Consider the following 12,698-nt stretch of genomic DNA (forward strand, 5'->3'; position numbering starts at 1 on the left):
CTATGTCTTATAATTCAGTGATCATTTACTGAATAACATCCTAATGCATGTAAGAAAATATGTTGGGGGAAATATATAAGATATAGAATACATGCTAAAACTTAAAATTCCTGAGGGAAACTATCTTGATAAAGTACTATATTCAAGAAAGTATTTACAAGATACTGGAAATGTGGTATAAGAATGTTATTGGAGTTCATAAGAAAGAGAAAAAAAATTCAATGGGTTACTGAGGGAACCTGAATAGAGGTGGTAAGAAGTTGGAAATGGAAGAGAATCTGACTTCTAAACAATGATGACCCTAATCAAAATAGTGCAATATAACCAAAAACCAAGTAATTATTTATAAATGATATTTCAATTTCTAGATGAGACTTGCATTTGTGCTTATTATCAATGAAACACATTAATGACCTTTGAGAGATTCACTGGAATCCAGGATCTGTGTGTAATTTATTGAATGATGCAGCATTATGAATAATAATGTAATGTGAATTAAATAAATAAATAGCATTAGCAAACTGTGGAGGCCAGATCTATATTGTTGTCATATAAACACATTTTTTAAAACCCATGTAGTTGTAATAGCAGTGTTGCCACTTTTCCTCCTCCTGAGACAGGTGAAATTAGCTAGTCGCAACATATTTAAAAATAAAGAACGAGAAGAGATATTTTTCTCGACACTACAAGAATCTTCACATGCACTGATTAGACAGTAAGCAAATACATAACAATCTCTTCTCTATCCATTATTCTAAATTTTCATCATTAAATTACTATAGCCCACACAGTCTCAGGAATTTTGTAATTTTTTAAAATCAACATCTTTATATTTTAGGGGATTCTGCAAATACTTTTGGTAAAGTGTGAGCATTTTCACAAATTTAACATTAACAAAAAATAATAATATTAAAAAATAATACTTGAAATTTACTCAGTGCATACAATGGAGCAGATAATCTTCTAAGCATTTTACCTAGAATGTTCCAGTTTAATGTTTAGGGCAACACTGTAAACTGAGTGTTTCTATTATCATTATTCTCTTTTGGACGTTAAGGCACTGAGATTTCTAGAATTCAATACATACGTGTTCTGTATTTCAGGTGCCAGAATATTTTTGTTCCACATACAGATTGGCAGATGTGTGCCTTCTCAGCAACTCTGCAACATTCTTTCTCATCCGACTCAAAACCTGCTCTCCTTGGATTTACAGCCTCTTTCAGTCTCTCTTGACCAATACATCTTCCCAGAATCACCCATATCTTGTAAAAATAAATGACTCTTTTAGCTTCTGATCTTTGTTCTTGTAAGGCGTTCAAGCCCATGTGAAGAAGAAAACGTATTTTTAAAACTCACACCCTTTGTTTCTGGGCCAGTCACCTATTCACCAGCCTTTCCGTTTCCTCTCTTCCAAAATAAAGCACAGAAAAAATTCCCCATACATCTCGGTAATGAAGATGGTGGGGTGCCATTCACTGGAAATACAGCTCTGACCCAGGCTGGCAGATAGTATGTTATCTGTGTGAAATCTACAACTCTATCATATTTAGACATCTTTTGGCAGATATTAAGCATTTTGGTTTTTGCATAGAATGAAATCATTGTTAGATAAAATATGTCTCTAAATATTCAGTTTTGCACAGATAGATGTTTTAGTCTTAATTTGTTTTCTAGTATATTGTACATTGGTTTGCAGCTTCAGAGAGCAAATATCTGTCACTTAAGTAAAAGCAAGTATACAAATATACTTCCAGTTAATCATTTTATAAGTAGAAAATATTCAAAAGAGAATCTAAGGCCAGGCACAGTGGCTCATGCCTGTGATCCCAGCACTTTGGGAGGTTGAGGCTGGTGGAACACTTGAGGTCAGGAATTCAAGAGCAGCCTGGGCAACATGGTGAAACTCCTACTCCACAAAAATACAAAAATTAGTCAGGTGTGGTGGTACATGCCTGTAATCCCAGCTACTCGGGAGACTGAGGCAGGAGAACTGCTTGAACCTGTGAGGCGGAGGTTGCAGTGAGCTGACATTGTACCACTGTACTCCGGCCTGGGCGAAACTCGTCTCAAAAAAAAAAAAAAAAAAAAGGAATCATACTGAATAAAGCTGACACCTCTTTATGAACTTCTTTAAATAGAATACATCAAGTTATCTATAAAGGGATAAAGGGAACTATGGGGAGAACATTAACTGATATGACAACAAATAAATAGTTCAAAAGCATTTCACAGGTAAAATTTATTATATTAATACTCATTATTAATAGACACTTTAATATTGTTTACTACAGGTACAGTTCCCTAGCATTCAATGTATGGTTCAATAGAATTCCAAAACAACTATTTTGTTATCTTTGGATTGTAATTTGTCACTACAAATGGGAAAATAGAGAAATACGTTAAGTACTGTCCTATAGTTTTAAAAAATCTGTTCAGAGTGCTGGATCCTGTCGTTTAGTTCTGGGAGGGAATGTCTATGTCTTTCTCCCACCCTCCAGGTTCATCAACCATATTTATCCAGCAGTGGCAATGACCAAGAATAAGAAGCTCCAGTATCAATGCAGCTCACGGGAGTCATTTTAGCAGACAAGCTTAGAAATTGATGTGTTAGCCCGGCACAGTGGCTCATGCCTGTAATCCCAGCACTTTGGGAGGCCGAGGCAGGTGGATCACTTGAGGTCAGGAGTTCAAGACCAGCTTGGCCAATATGGTGAAACTCCATCTCTACTAAAAATACAAATATTAGCTAAGCATGGTGGCAGACGCCTGTAATCCCAGCTACTTGGGAGGCTGAGGCATCAGTCGCTTAAACCCAGGAGGCAGAAGTTGCAGTGCGCCGAGATGGCGCCACTGCACTCCAGCCTGGGCAACAGAATGAGACTCTGTCTCAATAAATAAATAAATAAATAAATAAATAAATAAATAAATAAAAGAAATTGATGCTTCACACATTGCTTTGAGGAGAGCCCTTGCTTAGGGAAAAGGCTCAGATCAGACTACATACAAAAAAAGTGGTGAGCTTGTTATCTATATATAAGATTATTATCACTACAACTGACTGCCAGATTCTATGCTCTATTCTCTCCCTTCAAAAGAAAGAAAAACGTAAACATCTACCTATAGCAGGGATACATCTCAAAAGTGTTCTGTTCATCACATCTTAAATAAAAGTAGGAGATTAGGCTTAGGCTGAATTCAGACAAACACTTCTTCTAGCTTCCGCATCCTGGGAATTCATTTGTTATCAGAGTTTCCTTATATAAAACAAGTTATTCCATGTGCATAGTGATGTTTCTTTTATATCGCCATCTAGGCAGCCACTCATTTTATTTACTTATCATGCTTTTTATTGTTACACAGTTTATTCTGGTGCTGGGCTTCCAATTATTGAGAGGATGTTTGCTTATATTAATCTTGTATTTTTTTTTTCTGTTCATGCCCCACCCCTTGGGGCCAGCTAAAAATACTCAACCTATAGTACTTTCCTCAAATCCTCTATCGTTTCTGCTTTATCTTCTAAAACATAGCTGTTATTATCCCTGTGCTCTGTGTTTTGTTTCTACGTTAAAATTGGATTGGTGAGAGCATGCCTGAGGCAGCGAAAGACAATTATTTCTCTGATGTTCTGCTCTTGGTGAGTTTTTTTGGAAATTCCTTTTAAATGTATGAACTCCTAGCATTTTAAGTGTTAGAAAAGCCATCATGAAATCGTCGCCGATGTGATTTTAATATAAGCGTTACTAAATGTCTTTGTGAGAAATGCTGACAAAGTCATCATTATAGGCCAGAATTTGTAACTAAGGTATGTTTGTAATGTTACAACCACATGAGGCAGGTATTAGCCAAGAGATCTGATATGCCTGCAAGAATAAAACAGCCATAATATTTACTTCTTTATGCACAAGTGGATTGACTGTCTGCCTCACTGTTACCTCCCCGCCCAAGCCCCACTTATTTGGGAGTATCTTGGCTATCAAGTTCAGCAGCCTGTGTCTGTGTATTGTTGGAGAAAAGATGGTTGTTCTTTATAAAGTACAAAATAAATATAAAATCAGACTCCATGGAATATCCTTTTCAGATTTGACAACAACAGTAAATGCACTGGACACAGACTCAACATAGTCTGAGTTCAAATCTCAGTTTACTGAGAGTTTAGGCAATATTCTTAATGTCTCAAAAGTAGAAATGTTTCCATTTTGAAAAAAAATAGCTATCTAAGCAAGGATTTTAGAATAATCAAACAAGATAATACATAAAAATACATACCATAGTACCCAGCATACATTCAGTTAACAAACAAGCACATGAAATTTATGTATGTTAAGTATTATTATATGTGTTTTACATAAATTATGATATAAGTTTCATTTTACAGATAAGAAGATCAGGGGAAATAGAGCTTAGGGGTCTCACAGCTGATGAATGGGTATATCATGACTCAAACCCAGGAAGAAGAGCTCCAGAATCCATGCTTTCAATAATGTCTAATCTCTGTCTAGCCTTTACATTTTTTTTTTTTTTGCATTTTTGTCTTTTGAATTTCATTCCTGCTCTTGACAGGAATCAAAGGTTTCCAAACTTTCCATAGTCTTCCTAAAAAATTCAGTGTAAACCATGAACATTTGCTATTACTACTCCAAATTCTTATAAAATAATTCATAACCCTCAATGGAATTCCGGAATGCTGATTTCCTTACTCTTCCCTAGGACAGTCTAAATGGTTTAATATTTCTCCAGATGCCACTAAGATATTTTCTTTGGCACTGAAAATGGCTTCAATTTGACATCAGGTACCTGTGAAACACTTGTGCTATTTCAGAGCAACCACAAAGCACCTTGGAAGAACAGATTAGGTCAAATCCCATTATCCTTTCTTTCAATGGATTTTGGTGGTTCACAGAGCTTACAAGGGTAGGAAGTCTAACGGGTTTTATTTGCACCTCTGAGTACATTCCACTCCTCTGTGAGCATCTAATTAGACAATTTTTGTTTCTGTTTCATTTTTCTCTCCACAAAAAGGAAAATAAAGTGCAAGGAGAAGAATGGAAAAGAAGACGGTTGGTTAATAAGAATTTAGTGACAGGAGGGAGGGAGGTGGGGATATGTAGGTCTTGTAGCTTATTTTTTATTTTATACAAACTGGTATTTGTGTAAATATTAGGAGAGTATTAGGCTTACCTTCTTTTTGATTAACACTTAAAGCAAATGCCTAGGAATTATAAGTCATCATCTCATAGTTTCATTTATTATTGGAATATTATAATCTCCAAAATATCGTCACTTGTTATTTACCTAGTATCACTAATATAGGCAAAAAGCAGGCTACCCATTCTTTCACATATGCTATGATGACTCTCTGGATTTATTCAATCTGTTAAATTGGAATATTTTTAAGATACTTTAGTCTTTCAATTATTTCCTCCAAACCTACTCCCATCCTCTTAAAAAATTGCAAGTTGTCTTTCAGCCATCAACATATAGCATGAGATTATGTGATAATAAATCCTCTAAAACTTGTCACTGTTTTTATTTGTGAGGTGGTATTAGAGAATCTTGTTTTATTTAACAGATTTGTGTTTCACCATAGCTATGTTTGCATTTAATTTAGTGAAAAAAAAATGTAACTATTTTTAAGTGATTGCCACAATAAAACTTAACGCCAAACCCTTTATGAAGAGTATAAGACATTATCATCATGATCACAGTTAGTGTTTATTATACTTCATGAGCAGGTTTACATGCTTTGGGGCATTTTATAATTTGATTTTTATACAATCTCCATTAAGCAAGTACCAATATACCAATTTATATTTGAGAGTACTGAATCCTAGAGAGTTAAAGCAATCTTTCCAAAGTCAGGTAAGTTTGCAAAAAGGAATTCAAACCTGTTTTAGTTTAAATTTGTGCTCTTATCCACAATTTTATATCATCCCACCTTGAATAGATTGTTTTTCCTAGTAAACTCACTCTTACTTTTTTCATTTATTTCATTATCACCTAATTCAAATGTTTTATCTTGCTGAATTATACTTATTTCACTCTCCATATATGCATAAGCCCATATGCTTAGATATCTACATGACACTAAATCTATATGAACAAAGGCAGAATATGCAAATAATTAATAGGGAATGGTTAACTGTGGCTAATAGAAGAAGATGATAGTTATAAAGGAGCAACAAATAAATAAGAATAAAAATAGTGAGAAACAAACACACAATCTCAAAATATTCCTTGATATCCAGAACTGAAATGCAATATAAATTTCAGAAACATATTTTTAAACAATGTTATTCAACTTTTTTAAACCAGTGTCAAATTGATCAGATACTGAAATCCAGCAAGGTATTTTGTACAGTCATTCAATTAAATCATAGTTTTTGTCCAGTCATAATACCTTTATTTATATAATTGCGTAAATGCTTTTTCTAATTTCCTTCCCATTTTTGAGGAATGAATTAATTCTAAATCCTTGTTATTGAGAGAGCAGATTATATTTCACTTCCATTTAAACTGTTGGCCTTAAAATATGTTTATTTGGTGAAGTTTTGTGAATTCTTTTTTTTCCTAGTAATGTTGAGAACAAAGCCTTAATCCATATTAAAAATACACATTTTTATAGAATTTAATAAGCTGCTCATAAAATTACATAGACAGGTTTTGGAAGAGTGCTCATAATTCTGTATCATTTTTTCCTGAACATATTTTATTTATGGGCAATATAAGATGTGAGATATTTGCACAAAATTCATAGTTAGAGGTGGCAAATTTAATCTAATTAGAAATGAGTGATATTAACATTTGTGACTAAGATTTTGCTTATGGATGAAAAAAAAATGACTAAAGACAAATGAAGCAGAGGTGGTGAGGGAATGAGATACCTGAATTTATAAATGGATGGTGAGTGGCTTGCCTTTCTGAAGTACATTATTTAGTTAACTTGTAAGACAGCATCTGTTTTCTTGGTAACCTTTTAAAGCATCTAATCAGAACATCTCACGAATGTAGGGAGGATGCTGAGTGAACACGTTTTTGGCTTCTCCATTCATGTCCTGATGTGAGCTTTGTTCAACTGAAATAAAAAAAAAAGGGCAGAATATATGTACAGCAAAATGTGGAAAGGAGAATGATGTGACTATTTGAAGCTTATTTGAATGCAATTTATGTCCTTTCATTAATATTGAATGTATTCAATAATATTGTATGGGAAGCAAAATTGCCTATGCAAAATTAGAGAAATCTAAACATATTAATGGAATATTGAGTGCTTATATGGCTAGACTTTGCTTTTTGTCTCTTCTGTGTATTATTTTATTAATCTCCCAAGTACTCTATGGTGTAAGCAGTAAAATGATGCCACCTTTTCAAAACACTGGCACTATCCTCACAGAGTAGGTATCCAAACTTGGGCAGAGTCACTCTTCACTATTAGGCAATACGTTATTTTTGTTTTGAATAATGATGATCTCTTTGAAATCTGCTGTTATTTTCAACCTTTCCTTAAAATTATTATTAAAGGTTTACATTTCCAAAATATGCTGAAATCAATTTAATATTTGGTAAATAGGTGTTTTACTAAAGAGTGAAAACCCACAAGGTTATCTGGCATATAAAACGGATCTCATATTTGGTAGTAATAAGAAAAAGAGTGAATTCGTATACAGAGAGAGAGAAAGAGAGAACATTTTATGCTTTCCACATATATAATATATAACACATATAACACAACATATATAGTATATGTTTGTTTTGTTTTTTCTCACGTAGATCTGTTAAGGGGATATGCAAAAGGGTGTTTCTTGCACTGATGTTTGTGATGGGGATTTAGAGTGTGGTAGGAATCTGGGTAGGGTATCCATCATTGGGAATGACACCAGGCAAAATGTAGTGTATGGACATCAGAGTATACAACCACGCTAAAAAGAATTCCTGAGACAAAACATTAGCTATGTAGATTAAACTTTAAAAACACACGTCTGTGTGAAATATAAAGAAACACTGAAATATATGGAAGATTACCATTATTGCGTTTTGACAATATCACAAATGCAGTCTATGTGCCTAGTGGTCAGTAGGATGGGAGATAAATAGGAGAGTTATATTGGAATAAAACCAAATTAATAGTCAAGGGAGGGTCAAAGTCAGTGCGTATGATGATATCATGTCATGAACTGAGGATATGATTAACGTAGCTCTTTACATTGTCCTCTAACTGGACTTGGCAGATTAGCTGGAAAGGAGGGACTATTTAGTTAATCTCATTCAATGACCTCCCTTACACACACACATGTTCTAACAAGTGATAACAGCCTATTAAGTCTGAACAAGTCTGCATTTGTCATAACTAATTGACCTAATGAAAATACATTTTCTCTCTTTAAAGTTTGTAAGAGAAGATTATAAATTACATAAATTTGAATTGTTGTACTATATATTAGTTGAAACTCCAAATTTGTTTTACTTCACTTAGCAGATGGTGTCTTTGTATGGGACTACCTGTTAGGCTGAACACAAGTGAGTTTCTGAGCCAAGATACATAAATACTTTATCTCTTTAGGGGATCCATCTTTTCCTTCTCTGTTTATACTGTTTGTTAATGATCTGCCTACTAGCTGATTTGGCATGAACATATTTCTTCATGCAGGCAACCATATTGTTTCGTAACAGATTGTCTGAAATTTTCAAGATACATTTCAACAGGACATTTTTGGATCTTTGAAATTTTCCTTTGTGTTCTAAATAGAAGTTACTTTAATTACACTATTTTAAAAATGAATTTCAAACAGGGCTTTCCTCTATCTAGTCTACACTTTCCGCAGTCATTCCATCAAGTAAATAATAATTGTTGGTTAAAATCATTTATCTTCTTACTTTTGGTGCATGACATCATTCTAGATAACCATAATAATCACACATTTTCAAGCGTAAACGAGTATCACTTAAATATAAAACATACATTGCCACATCTTCTAATTCAATTGTGCTTGTTACTGTAACTATAGAGATCAGTTATTCCGGGTCAATATAAAATAAGCATCAGTTTCCAAAAGTTTTAAAGTTGTCTCATTTTTGAAGACAAACTCAAGTGTAAGGAAAAAAAAACCAAATTGTATTTACAGTAGCTAAACCTGATTCACATCCATTTTTTAAAATCTACCTTGAATTCTACTTCTAATCACTGTGCTTTATTATGATTGAGATTGATAATAAGTCTAGACTGGCCTATCCTACTGTGGCTGATCTAGTATCCAAGTTGCAAGACAAAGTCCTGTTTGCTTTTTCCTCTTCTTTCCTCAAGTGGAAGGAAGGGGTCTTTTTTGGAGCTGCAAGCTGCACTGCCTAGATTTGAGGGAAGGGTGGCACAAGCACTCCACTGGCTGCTTCAGCTGTTATGTCACTAGGTTGCATGCTCCCCAAGTCCAGTGGCTCTGAGCCCAGCACAGCATTAGCGCTTGTGCAGGAACTCCACAGTCTAGTCCTTTTGGCCTAGACTGTCTTTCAAGTTTATTTAGAACCCCAGAACACTTTAGCCCCAAGTGGCAAAGCTTATCAGAACTTAGATTCCAATCACTGGGATGGATGACTCCCCTCTGGCTAGGGCTGGTCTAAATGTTCCCTCCACAGGCGTCAGCTGAGTTCTGCATGGTTTTCCACTGTGTCAGGGCAGCACTAAATTGCAATGCAAAGTCCCACAGTCACTATGCTCTCCCTCCCCTAAGCACACAGATTCTCGGTGCCACACAGCTGCTGCTGGCATATGGGGGAGGGTTGGCATTGGCAATTCAAGGCTGTCTATACTACCCTCTTCAGTGCCACATTCAGTGATATGAAGCTAAAACCAGGTACTGTGATCATTCACCTGATTTTTTATTCTTATGAAGATGCTTTTTTGTGTCAATAATTGTTCAGGTTGGTGTTCCTGTGGGATAGATGATCAGTGGTGGCTTCTATTCGGCCATCTTACTCTACCCACCTATCCCATACTTACTTAAATTGTGGCCAAATCACTTCACATTATTCTGTACATTAGCCTGGTTTTGACTGCACTTCACATCTCATCCAGATTAGGGTTACATTATGGCACATTAAAACCATGGGAACGCTTGCCATTTTTTGCATGTCTTACTGAAGCAGTCTACACTTTAAAATTTCTTCCATCATTCGCATTCATTTTTACATATATACATACACTCACAGATATATGTATAGAGAGACCACATTATATACATATGTTACATATATTTACACATTAAAATATCAATTTTAAGAGCATATATGTGCAATGAATAACTTGGAAAATACAGACGGTATAAAATATTTTAAATTCCAAATCCAACCAATTTAAATCTAGCAAATATTAAGATTTTTATTTTTTATAGTCTTTCTTTTTTCAGAGCATACATAAAGGGCATCAGAATATACCACTGGGACATATACTTTTAGAAAGAATATTTAATTAATGTAAACAAGTCTGATGAGCACACCTATATCTATTTGAAATGTACCTGAGGCTTATAAAATACGAACAAAGTAAGTTATCAAAATCATGTTCGTTGGAGTTGATAGGAATGTCCAAAAACTCTTCCTTATTAACCTTTTTACATTTTCTCTATCAGCCCCAATGCTTATATAAAGCGATCTATAAGTTTATTTTTCAATTTAATTATAATAAACTCACGGAATTGAAGGGGTATGCAGGCATGGAGTTCCCAGTATATTTTCATATTTACCTTAGATTAAGGTTTTATGCTTTGTTTGATTTAAATAGATTTTTGAATGTGTTTATATGACTCTATATCTTATAACTGACAACATTTAACATGAATTATGCAGTTAAAAAAATTCTTAGTCCATCTCTATATTGTGTCTCTTTCCTACTCCATTACTTTCACATCCACACCTCTTAAAACTCTCTTCTGTCCAACTATTTCCTAAAATACAATCTAAAGAAATAGTTTTCTTACTGATAAAAAATTTGATTGCTTTAAACATACCAGTTACTTTTATTTGTATTTTTTCTCTCTTACACAAACATGTAAGATTTTAATAGGGGAAAATGGTAAGTCATGCAACTTTCACCTATTACGTGTTATGATTTCTGTCTTCAATAATTTCCTGTGTGATGCTCAGCAATCTTTACACAACTATATTGAGTTTATCGTTATGCTTATTTCCAGAAGCCCTGGTCTCTTCAAAACCAAAATCATATCTACTTTTGCAATACTCAGAAACAGAAAACAAACTCTGTTCATTGAAGACGAAAGTCCATTTTCCCTCCTCTTTCTAATATGTCAGTGTATATATCCATACTTTATCTTTTCTTCATTTGTCTAGATGTTGGTCCTCCCTAACCTGCTTCTTCCACTAAGATCCTCACTGTGGAAGGTCGGCTCTATTCCTGACGATTAATGGAGGCCACAACAAGATGTGGAATAAAGTTGAAAAGCCGCAGAACACTCTGAAGTGAAGCCAGATGGTAGTGGGATTTTTTTTATGTCAATGGGGCATGAAAGTGCCATCTGATTTGCCTAGTTTAAGGTGGGAAATTTCAAGGGCCACGAGACTCAAATCTTGCTGCTGGAGTCACATCCCTTTCCCCTAGGCTCTCTTGGCTGGCATGACTAAGTCTCTATCTACATTCATGTTTCCATCATTTCTATTATCTAATTATCCTATTTTTAAATAAAATCTTTGTTTCTCTCTTTAATGCAATACTGTGTCTCCACAGTATGCAAGCGTAACTGGCTACTTCTGTAACCTACAAAAATTCTTTTAACACTGATGGTTCTTCACTACACTGATTTATTTTTCTCCTTACTTTAGTGATTCACAGCAGTGGCCCTATTTGACAACTTTGTTTTGTACGTATAAATGCACAAATGAATGCATGCATGAAAGTCACTGGTGAAACTTTCATTTGTCACATAAACTGGATCATCTTAATTTTTAATTTTCTGCAGTATGTGAAAACCTTAACCATTCATTATTAAACTAATTTGCTATTCTTCTCCAAACTAATGTAAAACCTTAAACTGGCAAGAAACTAGGAAGTTATAATGTTTATCCTCCTTCAAAATGCAAATTTTTCTTTACCTTCAAAGTCAAACGTTGGATGGATATTCTAATGTCTTATTTGTGATAGCAAACTCATTATTTTCAAGCGAAGTGTATTTTTTCAGCAGCCTTAATTACTAGAAAAATCATGCCGCATATTGAACAAAGTCAGTGTCCCAAGTTTCTAAGCTGTCTTAGGTATAATGAAAAGCACAATATATATTTCTGTTCATTCTTTCAGTATTTGGAGATAACTATTGCTATTAATATGTCTTCCCTGTTGCCACCAACTCACCTATTATTTAGGAAAAATGATTATAGTTCTCTCAGTGATTACTCATTTGATACTTTCCGGGCTTTTTACTATCAGTGTAGCCCTCTTGTTAATTTTTAGTATCTTATTTTAGTGCAGTGCCTAAAATTTAATTCAATAATTTGTGTTACAATATTAACAAAACCACTCTGGACTCTGCTCCCCTTTTTTCTCCAGACCACAGGATGATGGCAGCTTTCTGCTGCTGCTAATTCCTGGATTGTGTCACATTTTCTATTTGTTCTTTTAGCTCTTCTATTATCTCATTTTAAAATTTTACTTAGAACTAATACCAACTGTGACTTCCATACTGATCCTGATTAATATAAAT

The sequence above is a fragment of the Macaca mulatta genome, chromosome 18 (genome assembly GCF_049350105.2).
Source record: "Macaca mulatta isolate MMU2019108-1 chromosome 18, T2T-MMU8v2.0, whole genome shotgun sequence".
NCBI lineage: Eukaryota > Metazoa > Chordata > Mammalia > Primates > Cercopithecidae > Macaca > Macaca mulatta.